At 32.5% G+C, this 18,347-nt stretch overlaps 2 long non-coding RNA genes across 2 annotated transcripts; both read left to right on the top strand.

The window, feature by feature from the left end:
- The first annotated feature begins 1,169 nt into the window (after positions 1-1,169).
- On the top strand, positions 1,170-1,817 carry LOC120082721 (uncharacterized). Its single transcript, XR_005483252.2, has 2 exons — positions 1,170-1,438; positions 1,563-1,817. It is a non-coding gene; the product is annotated as an uncharacterized LOC120082721 (long non-coding RNA).
- Positions 1,818-15,037: 13,220 nt separating this feature from the next.
- Positions 15,038-18,028, top strand: LOC150034373 (uncharacterized). Its single transcript, XR_016531014.1, has 2 exons — positions 15,038-15,309; positions 17,657-18,028. It is a non-coding gene; the product is annotated as an uncharacterized LOC150034373 (long non-coding RNA).
- The last annotated feature ends 319 nt before the right edge of the window (positions 18,029-18,347 follow it).

Here is an 18,347-nt window from a genome sequence, read left to right as displayed (position 1 = left end):
GTTTGTATAGGTTAATAATAAGGTGAATAGAGAGATTGTTTATAATAAGTGAGAGTGGGACATGTGTCAATACAACACACGATCTCTCTCAATAGTTTGTAGTAAAGTTTCATGCTTGGCCTCGAGGCACCTTTGCTTGTATCCCCCTACGGATTCCATTTGCATGATTCTTTACCTCAAACTCCAGAAATGAATATGATTACTTTAGCTTTTGTCCCAATCGGGTTTTCCCTACGATTGGCTCATTGGGATAGAACTCAAGAATCTAAAGTGAAGGGTTACACTTACAAGAAATGTTAAGTGAGTTTAATAATTTCTGGATCGAACAATGGTGATTGATAGTTACAGTAACAAGAAGTTGTTCAGTTTATTGGTTGAGATAATCTCATTTCAGTGAAGGAGCATCTGATCACCCTACGATGGCTTTTGTCCTTACTCACTGAAACATCATTGTAAAATAGATGTCACTTAGGGTGCATTAGATTATTTTGCTAAATTTGATTGGATTTTGAAAATGGGTTAATGCATAGATTACTAATATAAATAAATTGTATAGTTTCAGGAAATTAAAATCATGACTTCTACGACACTTAACTTACTTGCTGCCGATAAACTTACCAATGAAAATTATACAATGTGAAAATATACAATCAACACAATACTGATCATCGATGACCTGCGTTTTGTCCTTATGGAGGATTTTTCTCCTATTCCTGCTCAAACTGCCACTCGAAATGTTTGAAAGGCATACGAGCATTAGATAAAGGCAAATGAAAAGATCCGAATGTATATCTTGGTTAACCTTTTTGAAGTCTTGGCCAAGAAGCATGAGCTCATGATCACTGCCTGTGAGATCATTGAGTACCTACGGGGGGATGTTCAAACAACCATCCACACAACTCAGGTATGACGCTCTAAAACACATTTTCAATGCTCGTATGCAGGAAGGGGCATATGTTCGAGAACACGTTCTCAACATGATTATCCACTTCAACATGGCGGAAATGAACGGGTTTGTCAGATGAAGCCAGTCAAGTTAGCTTCATTTTGGAATCTTTATCTGAAAGTTTCCTAAAGTTCCATAGTAATGCTGTTATGAACAATATTGACTACAACCTGACCACCTTGCTCAATGAGCTTCAAACTTTTCAATCCTTGATGAAAAGCAAGGAACAAAAGGGAGAGGTAAATGTTATCTCATCCTCCAAGAAGTTTTACAGAGGTTCGACCTCTGGAGCTAAGTCCGTGCCTTTTTCTTCTGGCACCAAAAAGTAGAAGAACAAGAAATGTGGAAAGGGGAAAGCTAACCCATTAGTTGCTGCCTAGAAGGGCAAGAAGACCAAGGCTGCAAAGGGAATCTGTTTCCATTACAACCACGAGGGAAATTGGAAGAAGAATTGTCCCAAATACTTGGTAGAAAAAAAGAAGACCAGAAAAGGTAAATATGATTTACTTGTATTGGAGGCTTTTTTAGTAGAGAATGATGATTCTGCTTGGAGAATGATGATTCTGCTTGGATAATAGATTTAGGCGTCACTAATCATGTTTGTTTTTCATTTCAGGGAATTAGTTCTTGGCGGCAACTAGAAGCTAGGGAGATGACAATCTGTGTTGGAACTGAACACGTCGTCTCAACTATGGTAGTAGGAGGGCTTCGACTCTACTTACAGAAATCTTATATCTCATTAGATAATGTACATGTGGTTTTAGGCTTGAAAAGAAACCTGATTTCTGTAAAATATCTTATTGAACAACATTATTCTCTTAATTTTCAAGTAAATAAAGTGTTTGTTTCCAAGAATGGAATATTAATTTTTTGTGCTAATCTTGAAGATAATTTGTATGTGCTAAGACCGTTAGCAACTAAAGCCCTCCTTAACACTGAAATGTTTAAAAATGCGGTAACTCAAAATGAAAGACTTAAAATTTCTCCTAAAGAAAATGCCCGTCTTTGGGGCCTAAGATTAGGACACATCAATCTCAATTGGATTGAGAAATTGGTTAAGAATGGACTTTTAAGTGAGTTAGAAGAAAATTCTTTACCTGTGTGTGAGTCATGTCTTGAAGGCAAAATGACAAAAAAAAAAAATTTTATTGGAAAAGGTCATAAGGCCAAAAAACCCTTAGAGCTTGTACATTCAGACTTCTGTGATTCGATGAATATCAAAGCAAAAGGAGGGTTTGAATATTTCATCACTTTTACTAATGATTATTCAAGATATGATTATGTTTATTTAATGCAACAGAAGTCTGAAGCTTTTGAAAAGTTCAAAAAGTTTAAGGTTGAAGTTGAAAATGCATTAAGTAAAATGAATAAAACATTTCGATTTGATCGAGGTAGAGAGTTTTTGGATCTTACATTCCAGAACTATTTGATAGAACATGGAATTGCATCCCAACTCTTAGCACCTGGTACATCTCAACATAATGGTGTATCAGAAAGAAGAAATTGAACCTTATTAGACATGGTTTAGTCTATGATGAGTTATGCATCCCTGCAGGACTTGTTATGGGGCTATGCAGTATAGACTGCAACTTACATGTTGAACTTTGTTCCATCCAAGAGTGTTACCAGAACACCTTTGGAATTATGGAATGGTTGTAAAGGTAGTTTACGCCATTTCAGGATCTAGGGTTGCCCAGCACATGTGCTTGAGGAATATCCTAAGAAACTAGAACCTCGTTCAAAATTATGCCCATTTGTAGGCTACCCTAAAGGAACGAGAGGTGGTTACTTTTACGATCCTAAAGAAAACAAAGTGTTTGTGTCGAAAAATGCTACATTTATAGAGAATGACTACAATAGGGAGCATAAGCCCTACAATAAGATTGTGTTGAATGAACTTCCAAGAAAACTACTGAACTTTTAACAAGAGTTGTTGAAGAACCCAATATCTTAGCAAGAGTTGTTGAAGTTGGTTCATCTTATAGGTCATGTCCACCTTAAGTGTTGAGGGAACCTCGAAGTTGTGAGAGGGTTGCCAACCAACCTATCCATTATATGGGTTTAACAGAAATCCTAGCTATGATAGCTGGCAGAGATGTCGAGGATCCATTATCTTACAAGAAGGCAATGAAGGATGTTGACAAAGATAGGTGGATTAAAGTTATGGATCTCAGAATGAAGTTTATATACTTCAATTCTGTTTGGGATCTTGTATATCAACCTGATGAGGTAAAACCTACAAATGGATCTATAAGAGAAAACAGGATGCTGATAGGAAGGTGCAAACCTTCATGGCTAGACTTGTGGCAAAAGCTTACACCTAAGTTGAAGAAGTTGACTACGAGGAGACTTGTTCACCAGTTGTCATGTTAAAGTCTATATGGGTCCTTCTGTCCATTGCCTTATATTATGACTATGAGATCTGGCAAACAGACATCAAGACTGCCTTTCTGAATGGAAATCTTGAGGAGAATATTTATATGGAGAAACTTGAGGGATTCATAACCCAAGTTCAAGAGCAAAAGGTTTTCCAGCTTAATCGGTCCATTTATGGATTGAAGCAAGTTTCTCAGTCTTGGAATACAAGGTTTGATGCCACGATCAAATCTTATGACTTTGATCAAAATGTTGATGAACTTTGTGTTTACAAAAGAATCATCAACAGTTCAGTAACTTTTCTAGTGCTATATGTAAATGATATCCTACTCATTGGGAATGATGTAGGTCTACTGATTGAAATTAAGAATTGGCTAGTGACCCAATTCCAAATGAGAGATTTCTGAGAGGCGTAGTTTGTTCTGGACATTCAGATCTTTAGAGATCGAAAGAAAAAAATGCTAGCCCTGTCTCAAGCATCGTATATTAACTAGATGTTTGTCAAATTTCGATATAGAACTCCACGAGGGGTTTATTCCCTTTCAGGTATGGAGTTATATTGTCTAAGAAATAGTGTCCTAAGACACCTCGAGAGGTTGAGGAAATGAGACGGATCCCCTATACATCGCCTGTTGGCAGCTTGATGTATGCGATGTTATGTACTAGATCTGACATCTACTATGTAGTGGGAATAATCAGTAGATATCAGTTTAATCTAGGATTTGATCATTGGACCGTCGTTAAGAACGTCCTTAATGAGGGACTACATGCTCATGTATGGTTCTAAGGATTTGATCCTTATAGAATATATGGATTCTCATTTTCAGACTGATAAAGATATAGGAAATCCACATTAGGATTAGTGTTCACTCTTAATAGAGGAGCAGTAGTCTGGAAAAGTACCAAGCAGGGTATTGCTGACTCCACAATGGAGGTCGAGTACATAGCGGGTTGTGAAACTACTAAGGAAGCTGTGTGGTACATAAAATTTCTGACTTGATTTGGAAGTGGTTCTAGACATGTCAAAGTTCATCACCCTTTATTGTGATAATAGTGGTGTTGTGGCTAATTCCTGAAAACCTTGGAGTCACAAGCGCGGGAAGCATATAGAGTGGAAGTATCTTCTCATCCGAGAAATTGTACATCGAGGAGACGTGATAGTCACGCAGATAGCTTCGAAGCATAACATTGTTGATCCATTTACAAAGGCCTTCACAGTTAAGGTGATTGAGGATCACCTACAGAGTATTGGTCTACGGGACAACCCATATATAATCTAGGGCAAGTGGGAGATTTGTACTGGGCACGCTTTATGCCCTAGTTTATTGATTTGTGTACTTGTATGTTATTATAACTTGTATATTGTACACCTCACTAGCTTTAGGATAAGTTGGAGATTGTTCAGGTTGATGCCCTAAATCTCGTGGGATTATGTAGTTTATAATTTTATTGTACAAACATTTTATTTATTGAATAAAATATGAGATATTTTATTTGACATTTAGTAGTATTAAACCCACAAATAAATAAACTAATATCCAAGGTTATCATCTGTAGCTTAAACATGTATGTAGAGACATACATGTGGATCATGTTTAAGTGATAACCTAAATGGTCTGTAGTAGATGGATAAGGTTGGATACCTTATCCTAGTGACACTATGAGTATGACCCACTTTGTAGATGTTCTAATTGTTGTAAAGTGCTACAAATGATCTGGTCTTAATCATTCATGTGGAAACATGTGAGTTGGGGTATTCTATACAACGGAGTTTGTATAAAATTGGACCACAAAATGACTAGTCCCATTATATAACACCATTCATAATAGAGACTTACATTTCACTAGAATGACCATAGGTGACATGACCTAAATCCTGAGTGAGTTGTAAACTCTTGCTTATGAAGGCAGTTTTTTGATTTGTATAGGTGAGAGTGGTCAGATCAAGCTGCCTCACAATGATAAACATAGTCTTATTCTAAAATTGTGAAATATAAAAATAAACATAGTCTTATTCTAATATTGTGAAATATAAAAATAAACGTAGTCTTATTCTAAAATTGTGAAATATAAAAATTAAGGATTTGTTTGATAACGTTTTCGTTTTCTATTTCTTGTTTTCCATTTTCTGTTTCCCATTTCCTATTTTTTAGGAGCTATAAAAAATAATGTATTTGATAACTATATCTGTTTCTATAAATTTGACACTTATGAAAATAAAAAGTCATTTATGCTCTAAATTTGACATTTAAATTTTAAATTTACAATTTCAACATGTCATGTCATTTTCTTTTTGTCGAAAATCATAATGTAGAAAACTCATGCTAAACATTGTCAATTCAAGAACACTCATTAACATAGAACAAATAAGTTGTTTCTAGTTTGTTGAAAGGTAGAACCATATCAAAAAGGTACTTTGTTAGGTTTTATGTCCTAAAACTTGTGCTTTGTAAACAATAAAACTTATTCTGAAAATTCAATAAGTTGTTATTGAATATATGCATTGCTTATTAGAAATCCAATAAAAGACTCATGACTATTACATGAGTACTTGAACTTTATGTGGAGACATAAAAGTGGATCAGGTTCAAGTAAATAGTCAAAATGATCTATAGTATATGAATGAGGTTGGGTGCCTTATTCTGATAACACTATCGGATGCGGCCTACTCTATAGTCGTTACAAAGAGTTATAAAGTGCTACAAACAATGTGATCCTAATTCATACATGTTATGACATGAGGAGTGGGGGCGTCCTATGCAAATCGGTTTGTACTGAAGGATATCGGACATGAGGATTTCCATGAGCAGGTGAATGATCATTCCAAAATTCAATTGTATTTGAACACACACAATTACAACAAAGAAACGGAGACATACAAGCTATGCACAAAATGAAATTACCGCACGCTTTACAAAGATTAAGGGATAAAGAATCATACCTCTGAAGACCCATGTTCAATCTCCCTTGATCTTGAATGCTCGTACAAGCAGCAAGACAACAATCACGAATGCTCGAACACTACGACTGCCACACAGCACGATCGTAGTGACCACAAACATATCAATCTCTAAGATCACGAACACAGTGAATGACCTCCAAATACCTCGAGTATGTCGAGTTCAGTATGACACCACCACAATTGATACCTTGGTATTCTCGGTGTGAGAATCTAGAAGTACGGGTTCTATGTGAACTTGGTTAGAGGACGAGACCGGAGGAAGAACAATCATGTAAACGATTGAGCAAGTGGGAGATGAACAGTCTATCGTATAGACGATGCCCAATCGTTTAGCAAAAGCTCCGCGATCGTTTAGCTATCGACCAGCTGAGTGAACTATCGTGTATTGTCACTCCACGATCGTTTAGTCTCTCTTCAGCTATCGTTTAGTGAATCTCATTCACTTGATAGCCAATTGTGAGTCTTTCCAAGAATGGAAAATCTCAATCATACAAAATTTAGGAAAACATTTTTCCTTTTATCTCACTCGTTACCATGAAACCACCAATAACCTCCCACTCAATTGGTTATTAGAGAAAAGAAGATAATTATCCAATAGATAATATTATTATAAATATATATGATAACCAACTTACCATACTATATTTATATCCTATAGTTTTAATATTTCATCTCATGAAACATACAAACCATAACTCTTTTTTTATTTCATGGTACTTAATGTAAATCTCATTTACATTAATCTTTCACTTGAAGTATCTCATACATCACACCGATCATATCATATATAATCAAAATTCCTTTTGTCAATTTGAACATTTCAAATCAACACCAAGAACTGATTCTCAACTTAAATCCATTGAGCTACCAAGGGGACCTTATGGATCTGTAGCTCGAAGCTTCGACGGCACGTGAATAACTGACTAAACTCTTTAGTCATGGGATCCACCATCCATTAACTGTCAGGCACTCCAGTAAAGACCGATGGCGGAACTCTCCTTACTACAGATATATTATGTGTCCATATTAACCAATCAACAGTGTGATAACTCTTAACAGATTGCTTGTAAGTACAGCTAGGCCAATAACCGTTATTCCCCTATAGTGACATCTAACTCCTTAAGTACCACTGATCCCTTTAATGAACCCCAGTCATAGTCTTACTATGACTGGGTTCTCTCTTCCAAAGAGAAGTTGTGACCATTATGTTCAAAACCTGGAATCAGCTCTTAAGGGAGCAATCTATCTACTTACACCTGCTTCGGGGAAGGAGTGAATTCCATCTTGTGTAACTAAGTTCTCAGCTCTCAAATCAGACAAATCTCCAAAAAGGTAGGCATGTTGAGTTGAAAATCTAGCCACTCTCACCCATGCTAATCAAAGGACCGCCCTCAAAGACTGAAGTTTCCAAAACATTCAGGATTGAGGTGATGTCACCTATGGTCATTTAGGTGAAATGTAAGTCTCCAGTATCAACGGTAGAGACGAATCATCTCGTGGTCCAGTTTTATACAAACTTTTTGTATAGGACACCCCCGCTCGCATGTCTCTACATGAATGGTTAGGATCTACCATCTGTAGTAGTTCACAACACTTGCAAACCTCTACAAAGTGGGTCGTATCGTAGTGTCACAAGTATCAGGTATCCCTCCTTAATCCTTATATTACAAACCTATTTAGGTTATCACTTAAGGCATGATCCACTTGTATATGTCATATACATGTTTAAGTTTACATACAATAACCATGGAGCTTTGTTTATTGGATATGAGTAAATGTTAGATAAAATAACTCTTATTTTATTCATAAAAATGTGTACAGATAACAAACTACGAGACTCCAGGAGAATTAGGACACCAATCCCATCATGTACAAGATTGGACCACGAAATCAGTCACTCTTACTTTATAATGCTATTTACTGTTTAAGATTGGCTATTTCAAAGCGATGTCCTAGGTAACTTGACTTTAATTCTGAGCTAACTACAAACTTCTATTTATTCAGGATTATCCTTAGATTTGCACAGGTGATGGTTGGCTCAACAGTACCGGCTCAATAAACGTCCATTTCAAGGGTAAGACCGAGTAGATAACTGGGGACATAGAGTGCAAGATGGAATTCTCTCATACCCGTTTTTAAGGACAGTAGAGAGGTTGTTCCCTTAAGTGCTGACTCTGGGTTTTGAATAAGGGCCCCACCTTCTCATTGGCCCGAGAGGGACTCGGTTTGTTGATTGGATCACAAATCATTTGTTCATTAGAGGATCAATGAGACTTAAGGAACAATAGGTAATCTCGGGGGAAAACAGACTTTTGACCCAACCGTTATTACGAACAACTGAAGGGTTAACTTACCAATCATGGTTATATCGAGTGGACATAATATATCTACAATGAGGGGAAATGAGCTTTAGTGGAGTGACCCATTAGTTAACGAATGGGTGTTAATTTGGTGTAATGAGTTTAGCCAATTAATCTTGATCATTGGAGCCCATGATCTGTAGGTCCGCGAGGTCTCCCTACTAGCTCATAAATGGATTAGCTTTAGAGTAGAGTGATAAGTTAATTGACACGTTCAAATTAGAATTAAGGGAATCAGTTACGCGTTTAATTTTAGAATTAAACAGAATTGGAGAATTAATTAATATTTAAATATGAAATTCATGAAGGTGGAATTTATGTAAAATTAATTTAATATTTGATATTAAATTAATTAGAATTAATTAAATTATTTAATTAATTATTTATTAATTTTATCAGAAAATTAATTTATGAAATTAATTTTGTAAAATTAATAAAGTTTTCATTTTTCAAATTAAAATGTTTTTTGAAATCAATTTGATATTGGAAAATTTGGAAAATATACAAATTGAAGAAATGAGATTTCTCCATTATCATGAAGTAGCTCTCTTAACATTCACTTCTTTCAAGCTACAAATCTCCAAGCATGAGCTACATCTCATGCAGCCATCTTTTTTGCATGAGAGTCCTGCAATAAATAGAGAAGATTGGAGTGGAATTGGAGCATGGATTAATTGAGTTTTTGCTGAAAAATTCAGTTTGAAGAAGTTGTTCTTCAAGTGGGTTGTTGCAGTGAGTTCTTCTCCAAGTTCCCTTCATTCAAGCTTATTTTGAGTCCCAAAACTCAATCTAAAGCTCCAAGAGAATAGTGGAGAAGAACTTGAGGTGGTTCACAGCGAGATTTGGAGAAGTTTGTAGCTGAGAATCGAGATTCTAAAGGTTTTACAAAGGTATTTCTTAAAACCCTCTTATTATGTATGAGCATGCTTTAGTTACAACCAAAATTAATGAATTAGAATGCTTATTGATCCTTGTTGCTTCCGTTGCATGCTGATATACTCCTACATGCTTTTAGTGTACAAATTGATGGAAATTTCACGTAAATGAGTGGTTTTCTAAAAATAAGTGCTTCGTAGTCAGATGAAGGTGGGAATCATCAAAGAGTTGCATGAATTTGAAAATCGAGGTTAAATGTGTACTATTGATAGAAATTTTACACAAAAATCATTTGAAAATGGGTGGGTCCTATTGGAAACTAATACCTCGTGGGTTTATTTCAACCGTTCGTCGGCCGTGATGCGTGAGTTTCGAAATGAGTGGGTTAGATAGCATGCTCGTTCACCGACGGTCCGCTCATAGTAGTGAGGCTATTCGCCGATGGTCTATTCGCAGCAGGTGTCCATTTGCTCGTGGTATATTGCCAACATGGTGTTCCGTTTGCAGCAAGGAGTTCCGTTTTTGCGTAGCAGGCTGTTCGTCCTGTGGGTTCGTATCAAATTCTTAGCGACGGTGAGTAGCAACGTCTGTTGCTAGCGGTGAGTAGAAACCTTTGTTTTCGGTGGTGAGCAAAAACCTCCGTTCATCCCGACTGTGATGCAAGAGTTAAGAGGGAGAGAAGGAATAGAAGGGAGAAAGAAAGGGAATGAGTGTCGAAAAATTGGGGGGGAAAGAAAGGGAAGGAAAAAGCCACAAATTTTTACTATTCTTTTAATAATATATATATATTTAGTGACATCTTAATGTGTTGATAAAAGATTTTAATGTTTAGTGACACTTGTGTAAGATATGTTGTTAATAATGAACCAAATTTGCACGCACTACTAAAAATTTATTTGTCACTGAAATTCCTTTTTCTTTTAGTGGATCAGGACAACAAATATTGTAAAGATTTCCCTTCATGATGATGATAAAAACAGCTTACTTAAACAAAACAACAGCTAATTGGTCATGCTTTGCAATCTTCTAGACCATGAAAATCAATTAATTTCCATCCATGTCTAAATTTAAAATTTTCTTCTTTCACAAAAGGTGTTCTTTTAAAGTTTGATATAAGAAAAAAAAATCTTCTAGAATCAGAAACAGTTATCTAGACAGTTATATTTTATTTCAATTTCTTCATTTGAAATATAAAAAAGAGTTATTATAACTCAACTCCGAGCATTACATTCGACAACACTTTTAGATAATAATTGAATATATTACACTATTTTTAAAGAATTGTAAATATAGCAAAATCCATCCGTATCACTGATAAATTTTTTACCAATGATATAGTCTATCATTGATAGGTTTCGAAAGTAAAATCTAAATTTTACCATATTTGCAAGTTATTTTGCATTGTATTATATCTGTAAAATACTTTAGGGCCGATTGCAATATTTACAATTGTGTCACATATAGTTTTTTTCTTTTTATTTAGAGGAAGTCTCCTTATATGTAGAGGAGAAGATTTAAACGTTTAATCATTTAGTTGAACTATGTTCAGATCACTACTGTATCTTCCAAAAAGAAAAAGAATCACAGTGCAATCTCTAATAAAAAAGATATAGCATTGTTATATTTTATTTCTTCAACAAATTCAGGAATAAACATAACAACCCTATTGTTCTATTGAAGAGAATAACCTATTATTAGTTTTTCGAGATTTTTCTAAACGAACAATTTCATCGTAAACTAAATAGAATTTGTTCGATTCCAATCCACAAAGCATGGAATTTTAATGAAGTAGATTATTTCAAATTCAAATTAGTTATCTTGAAATTTAATTTCTTTATTTCTATCTCAACAAATAATCATTTTTTCAAGGGATATGAAAAATGTTATCGATTCTTTTATTTGTTTGGATTGAATGAAGCAGCCAAAGAATATATTTAATAGAAAGGCTATTTCTTTCTACTTGTAAAAAAAATGAAAAAAAGGGGAAAAAAATAGGGCGACTTTTGAAAGAGAGAGGGAAGTGAATGTGAATGCAAATATACAAAGACTCGTGCGGGTGGGCTTAGAGGGCGCCGGAAGACTTTGACTGTTGGTCCAGCCGCCATGTGGCCCACACGAGCATTCCCAAAAACCACAATAAGTCTTTTAAAAAAAAATAAATATATAGATTTTTTTTAACCCTATTTTAGTCTCCAACTTTAAATCGTGTTCCATTTTGGTACATAAACTTTCATAAAGATTGGTTTTAATTTCTAAACTTTTAAAAAGTATCTATTTTTGTCTCTATTATTAAAATTATGTTAACTCTTCAACAAAAATGTGAGCGAGCTTATATTTTTAGATACTAGACTCTAGTTGTATTAAGCAATATGACGGTAAAGTAAAATATCAATAATCAACCTGCCAAAATACTGAGCAACCAAAATTTTGAACTAACATATCTTTTAAATTCTCACGTTTTGTCACCTTATTCAAAATTGAAATTCTAGATATTTTTTAGCATAGTTAATTTATTTGGTAGTCTAGTCAACAAAAAATACAAGTCACATCACTATTTTGTTAAAGAGTTAATAAAATCTTAATATATCAAGGACTAAAATAAGTATTTTTTAAAAGTTCAGAGACTAAAACAAACATTTTTAAAAATTTAGAGACAAAATAAAAAAATATTCAAAGTTCAAAGATTAATACAAATTTTTTTTAAAAGTTTAGGATCAAAATATAATATTATTTACAATTTAGAGACGAAAATAAGAGTGAAACTATTTTTTTCCTATGATTTTGATAATATAAATTTTATGTTAGCAAACAATCAAAATGATGAAAACTAGATTTGAGAATATCCATTTGATAATTCTAACATATTAAAATTACATGTCTAGAAAAGATGGTAGAATTTTTAACTAGCCAGAGCAAAGTGTGATGATGAATTTTAACATATATTACTATTATTTTATTTATCTGCCGTCTGCACTACTGTTTTTTTTTTATAAAATAATTTACGTCTCATTTAATAGTCATTTTATTCTTTATTTTTTTAAAATTTAAACTTATTTTCTCTTCATTTTGCATCTTTCTAGTATATAATAGTTGAATTTTTAGTTAAATACCAAAAAAAAATTTTAAAAACGATTTTTTTAGTTTTAAAAATTTAACTTAGTTTTTTAAACTATCGGTAAATAGTAGATACAGAATTTTAGATGTAAAAATCATGTTTATAAGCTTAATTTTTAAAAATAAAAATAAAAAAATCAAATACTCATTTGGATCTAAAGCAATTTGTTTATAGTTGACCAGTAAAAACTAATCACTAATGATATTCAATGAGATAGAAATTCATAATATTTGAGAACTGATTTTTTTTTAATTATAAAAAGAAGTGGGAATTGAAATTTTAATTTACACAAAATTTTATCATAATTTTTCAAATTCATCCTATTGAATCCTAAAACTTCAGATAAATGTTACATTTTTTTTCATATCTTAGATTTAATTTATGTAACAATTTATCAAAAATATTAAAAAATAATGTAGAAAATCTTTGTAAGCTCACTAATTTAGTATGTGTTTGGTTTAATTTTTCAAGTGTTAATTTTGAAAAAAAATCATTTTAGAAAAAGTTTAGTTTTAGTAACCACCAAAAATAACTTTTGAAAAAAAATGCATTAATAAGTTGGTTTAGAATAAACACTTGAAATCAACTTTTAGAAAATTAATTTGTGAGTGTTTAATGATTAATCTCTTCCTAATTTGTATAATTCTCAAAATTACCAAAATTACCTCAAAAGTCATCTACCTCACTTTCACTACGTTGTCGTGAGTACCACCACCCTTCATCGGCCAACTTGAGTCATGTCATCACCATCGTCATTGGGCAACTCTGACCACCACTGTCGATGACCCTCCAACCACAACCACCATTGGCTAACTCTGGTGTGACTACATTTGGCCATTGCCGCTTGCCAAATCAATCCAAACATGCCTTTAGTTTCAATAAAATCAAGTTTTACACGATAATTAAGTTTGACTAATTCAAAATACGATAAAATTTGTCAAAAATCACAAATTTCACAAAAAAAAAAAAAAAAAAAAACTCTATATTATTTTTTTATAACTTGAAAATTCCTATCAAATTTATCTTAAGTATGTTTTACCATTCATAAGGGTAAGATTGTGAACCAAAGTTTAGATGGTCCTGAAATTGACTCCATTCCACCCTAAACTTACTTACATAACTTAAGGTTTCTTAAATTTTAGGAAGAAGTTCACTTTATAATTAAGTGGCAAAACTAATATATATTCCATTCAAACAATAAAATAAAATGAAATAAAATAAAAAGAAAAATGATTTTCACAAACAACAAATTGCAAAAAAAAAAAAAAAAAAACAAAAAAAAAAAACAAACAAACAAAACAAAAAATAACATAAAAAAATGTCACAAAACACCAAAACTTACAAAAATGCTTCAATTCAGTGACAAAACTAATGAACATAGTCAAAACCAAAATGCTAAAGAAGCACCCACCTTAACAGCAAAGGCCAAAACACTAACTAAAAAAATATGCCAACATAATTGCAAGTATGAGAAAAAAAAAACAATTTCCTTCGATTACAAAACACCCAAGTTGGATGGTATGAAAATTTAATTCAGAACAAATTAAATATTAAATTTATTTTGAGTGACCGAAGACGTATTTTAACAATTTTAAAATCACTTCCAGACATATAGTAAAACTTAGAAAGATATATTAATTTTTTTACTCTAAATTTTCAATTTCGACAAAACCATAAAATTTAGTGAGTATAGCAATCACCAAAATGAGCATAGATTTATAATATCAACCTCGAATATATAATAATAAAAAAGAGTATATAGCAATCTTTACCCCCATGTAAAAGTTTTGCAATGAATATAAAACAAAACATGTTTGTTACAAATTAATTGTACTTTTAAGGAAAAAAATAGAATAAAGTTGAATTTTTAAATATTAAAATGATACTTATATAGTATTAAATTTATGCCGACATGTCAATATTTTCATCGATATTTCTACATTTTTATGGGTTCGATATTGACATAAGAGAAAAATAGATATTTCCATTACATCGCAAAAAATCCACCAAACATAATAATTAAGCAACAAAAAAATCATTAATATAAACATAATATAAATAATCGACATGTTAAAGTAGTTTAAAAATCACAAAATAACTATTTACTAATTTAAATTATTTTTTTTGAATTTTATGTTTTTATAATTTTTCTAAAAATGTTTGATCAAAATCGAAATTTTATCGATCTTTTCATCGAAATTTTTATAAAATTAAGATACGATATTTGACCGATACAAATAAAAACTAAGGAGCAATATTAGTGGATAAAATTTCCATCGACTACCAAATCCAAGAGGTTTCATATTTATCTCTTTATAATATTGTTTTAGATTTTGAAAATAAATTTGATTAAGACAAATATAATTTCTTTTAATATATACGACATTAATTATGCTATAAATAGAAGAGAAAACTTAAAAATTCATCTCTCTCTCTCTCTCTCTCAATTTTCCCTTTTTGTGGAATATATTTGGAGAAATGGCTTCTGCTACTCCAAGTCGCCAAATTCCAAATAACCCACCAAGAAGAGGTCAGATTAAGGTAAAAATTGGTAAGGATTTGGCCACGTCAGCAGCCTCTGCAGCATCCTACGTGGCCGCCGCACTCGCCGGATTCATCCCAGACCGTACCCCGCAGGAGCATGCTCCGCCGCACCACCCTCCGCCCCCCGCCGGTACCTAGGCCTTTTCCTCAACTTTGAAATAATTAAACAGCTAATTATTTTATGGGTTTCATTGATCAACAATTTATCCCCTAATTGCCTTCTGTAATTACATGTAAATTAATTTTATGAGTTTTAATTTTCTTTTGCATTTTGATTTTTCTACTTTCTTTTTTTTTCCCAATCAATTTTAAGCTAATTTTGAGCTCAATTTCTGTTTGTTGGTTCAATGATCAAATCCCCTAGCTGGTGTAAATTATTATATATGTAAAATAAAAAGTGTGTGCTTTATTTTAATTTACTTTTATTTTTACTTTATTAAGGGGTTTCTAAGTTCATGGACATGAAAATATTATTAATGAAATCAAACCATTACATTAAAATATGTTAGATATCGAAATTTGATATCAACTGCAAATTCCTAATTTTTAGGATAGAATTGATAAACACTCTGTAAAATAGAGAACTCGCATTAGTGTGGTGCTTGACCACCAACACTTCAACGCTCAAGTCAGTAATCATTGAGAGAGCTAGAGTATAGAATTGGGGGTATATTTTAGCGTACCTCAAAATTTCACAAGCCATCTCAATTATATAGAAATGTCTAATTGTTCTTCACTAATTAACTTCTCAAGTCATTAATAAGGTCGTTACTAATTATTTTAAATTGTCATATTTATTTCACTAGTGACCCAAGTATGTGTCAAAGCACAATATTTAGATATAATTTTTACCTTCAAATGGTCAATCTCCTCAAGCTCTATGACAGACTCTATGGGCCAACCTCTAATTAATTTACCGGTAATAGGCTAATGATTTGTTGTACGTTGATAATAATTGGTGGACAACCCAACTCCCTTGCCCACTTTTCATAAACTGGTACCTCTCTTAAGTCCAGTCGATTCCTTATTGGTCGTGGATCCATTTGGAATGAGACAACTTCTTCTTCTTTTTTTTTTTTTTTTTTTTTTTTAATTTTATTTTATAGTTAGTTCTTTACTTTCTGTTAGTGTTTCTCGTAAGTTCACAATTACCTAATAAATGTTAGAGTTTTGTACATTAATAGTCTAATTAAATAGGTCAAATTACAAGAATGTCTCAAATCCACCGTATTTTTTAAATGATCTAATAAGTTACAATATTACATAAAAAATCAAGCCAAAAAGTCCATAACACAAACACTCCCATTAATTTATGGCCATTTAAAAAAAAAAAAATACACAAATATGGAAAAATATGAAAATCATGTGGATTAAATTGGTTACTTCCAAATTTGTTTATTTTTTTCACTTCTCCTTAATTACCTTATTTTTCTCTCCCTCACGCACCACTCCAATACCTTTCCCATCTTCTCTCCTACTCTCTATTTTTCTTCTCCAACTACTAGCGACAGCCACAAATGAACAATAAGATGCTTCAAACGCGACAGGTACGAGGTGAACCATCGAGTCACACCATTATAGCTCAATAGTTGTACTCACCTCATTGTAGATATATTTATTTCTACTTGATTTAACCATAATCAGTAAGTCGACTCTTGACAAGTGGTTCATAATAACAGTTGGGTCAAATGTTGTTTTACCCCCAAAATTATGTCTTGCTCCTAAAGTTCCACTGATTCTCTAATGAACAATTGATTTATGATCCAATCACTATATCAGATCCCTCTCGGAAAAATGAGAAGGTGGGGCCCCTTGTTCAAGACCTGGATTCAACATTTAAGAGAACAACCTTCCTCCTATACCTAAATCAGGCAGACATGAATTCCATCTTGCACCTTATGTCCCCAACTATCTACCCGGTCTTATCCCAAAATGGGAGGCTTATTGAGTAATGTTGTTGGATTACCCTCAATCAAAGGATAATCCCAAATAAATAGGAGTTCATAGTTAGCTCAAGATTAAGGTTAAGTTACTTAGTCATCGCTATGAAATAGTCAGTCTTAAATAGTAAACAACATTATAAAGTAAGAATGACTTATTTCTTGGTCCGATCTTATGCAAACTCATTGCATAAAATGCCCCCACTCCTCATATCATCACATGAACGAATCAGGATCACTTCATTTGTAGCACTTTACAATTCTTTGTAACAACTACAAAGTGAGTCACATCCGATAGTGTTACTAGAATAAAGCACCCAACCTTATTCGTATACTATAGATTATTTTGACTATTTACTCGAACTTGATCCACTTTTATGTCTCCACATAAAGTTCAATTATTCATATAATAGTCATGAATCTTTTAGTTTATTGGATTTATTTCTAAAACGAAATAAGCAATGCATAATTTCAATAACAATTTTATTGAATCAAACTTCAATAATAATTTTATTGTTTACAAAATATGAGTTTTAGGACATAAAATCCAACATGGATATGGTGGACGACGCTGGACCTAAGGCTGCAGAGCCCATGGATAGATGATAGATCTGGCAGAGCACGATTTCATCGTCGCTAGTGGTGTTGCTTCTAAGCGAATATAATTATTGCTCCCAACCACCCACACATGATAAGTATATATGTCGTTTATATCTACAATTTTTCTTTCAGTTTCAAATATATATGAGTTTATTGCAAATAATAATTTACACCTTAATTTATCGTGTTAGCATTATTGTTCAATAATATGAAGTATATATTTGTAAAATAACTAAATATATATGTGTATATATGATAAATTATGTAGAATATATATATATATCAATGAAAATTAGATTAAAATTAAAATATGAAACATATATTAGTACTCGTTCTAAATGCATTTGGAATAATCTCGTAGACATTTCAAATAAATTTCGTATATCTCTAATCTCTAATCTATAATATATTAAAGACGAAGAACTTTTGAAAAACATTTTTGGACAACTGTATCCTCGTTTTGATTTTAAAATTTACAATTATGCCAATAAATTAATTTATTGATAATTCTTTGTTAATTTTTTTGATTGGTCATTAAATTAATTGTCTAAACACCACGATTAAAAAAATGTTTTAAATGTTATAATTGCACCTTCTCTCTCAATATTTAGCAATTAATGAGTTTTTC

Source organism: Benincasa hispida, chromosome 8, assembly GCF_027475165.1.
Source record: "Benincasa hispida cultivar pf3 chromosome 8, pf3_genome.v1.1, whole genome shotgun sequence".
NCBI lineage: Eukaryota > Viridiplantae > Streptophyta > Magnoliopsida > Cucurbitales > Cucurbitaceae > Benincasa > Benincasa hispida.
This window is presented reverse-complemented; position numbering and strand designations above follow the sequence as displayed.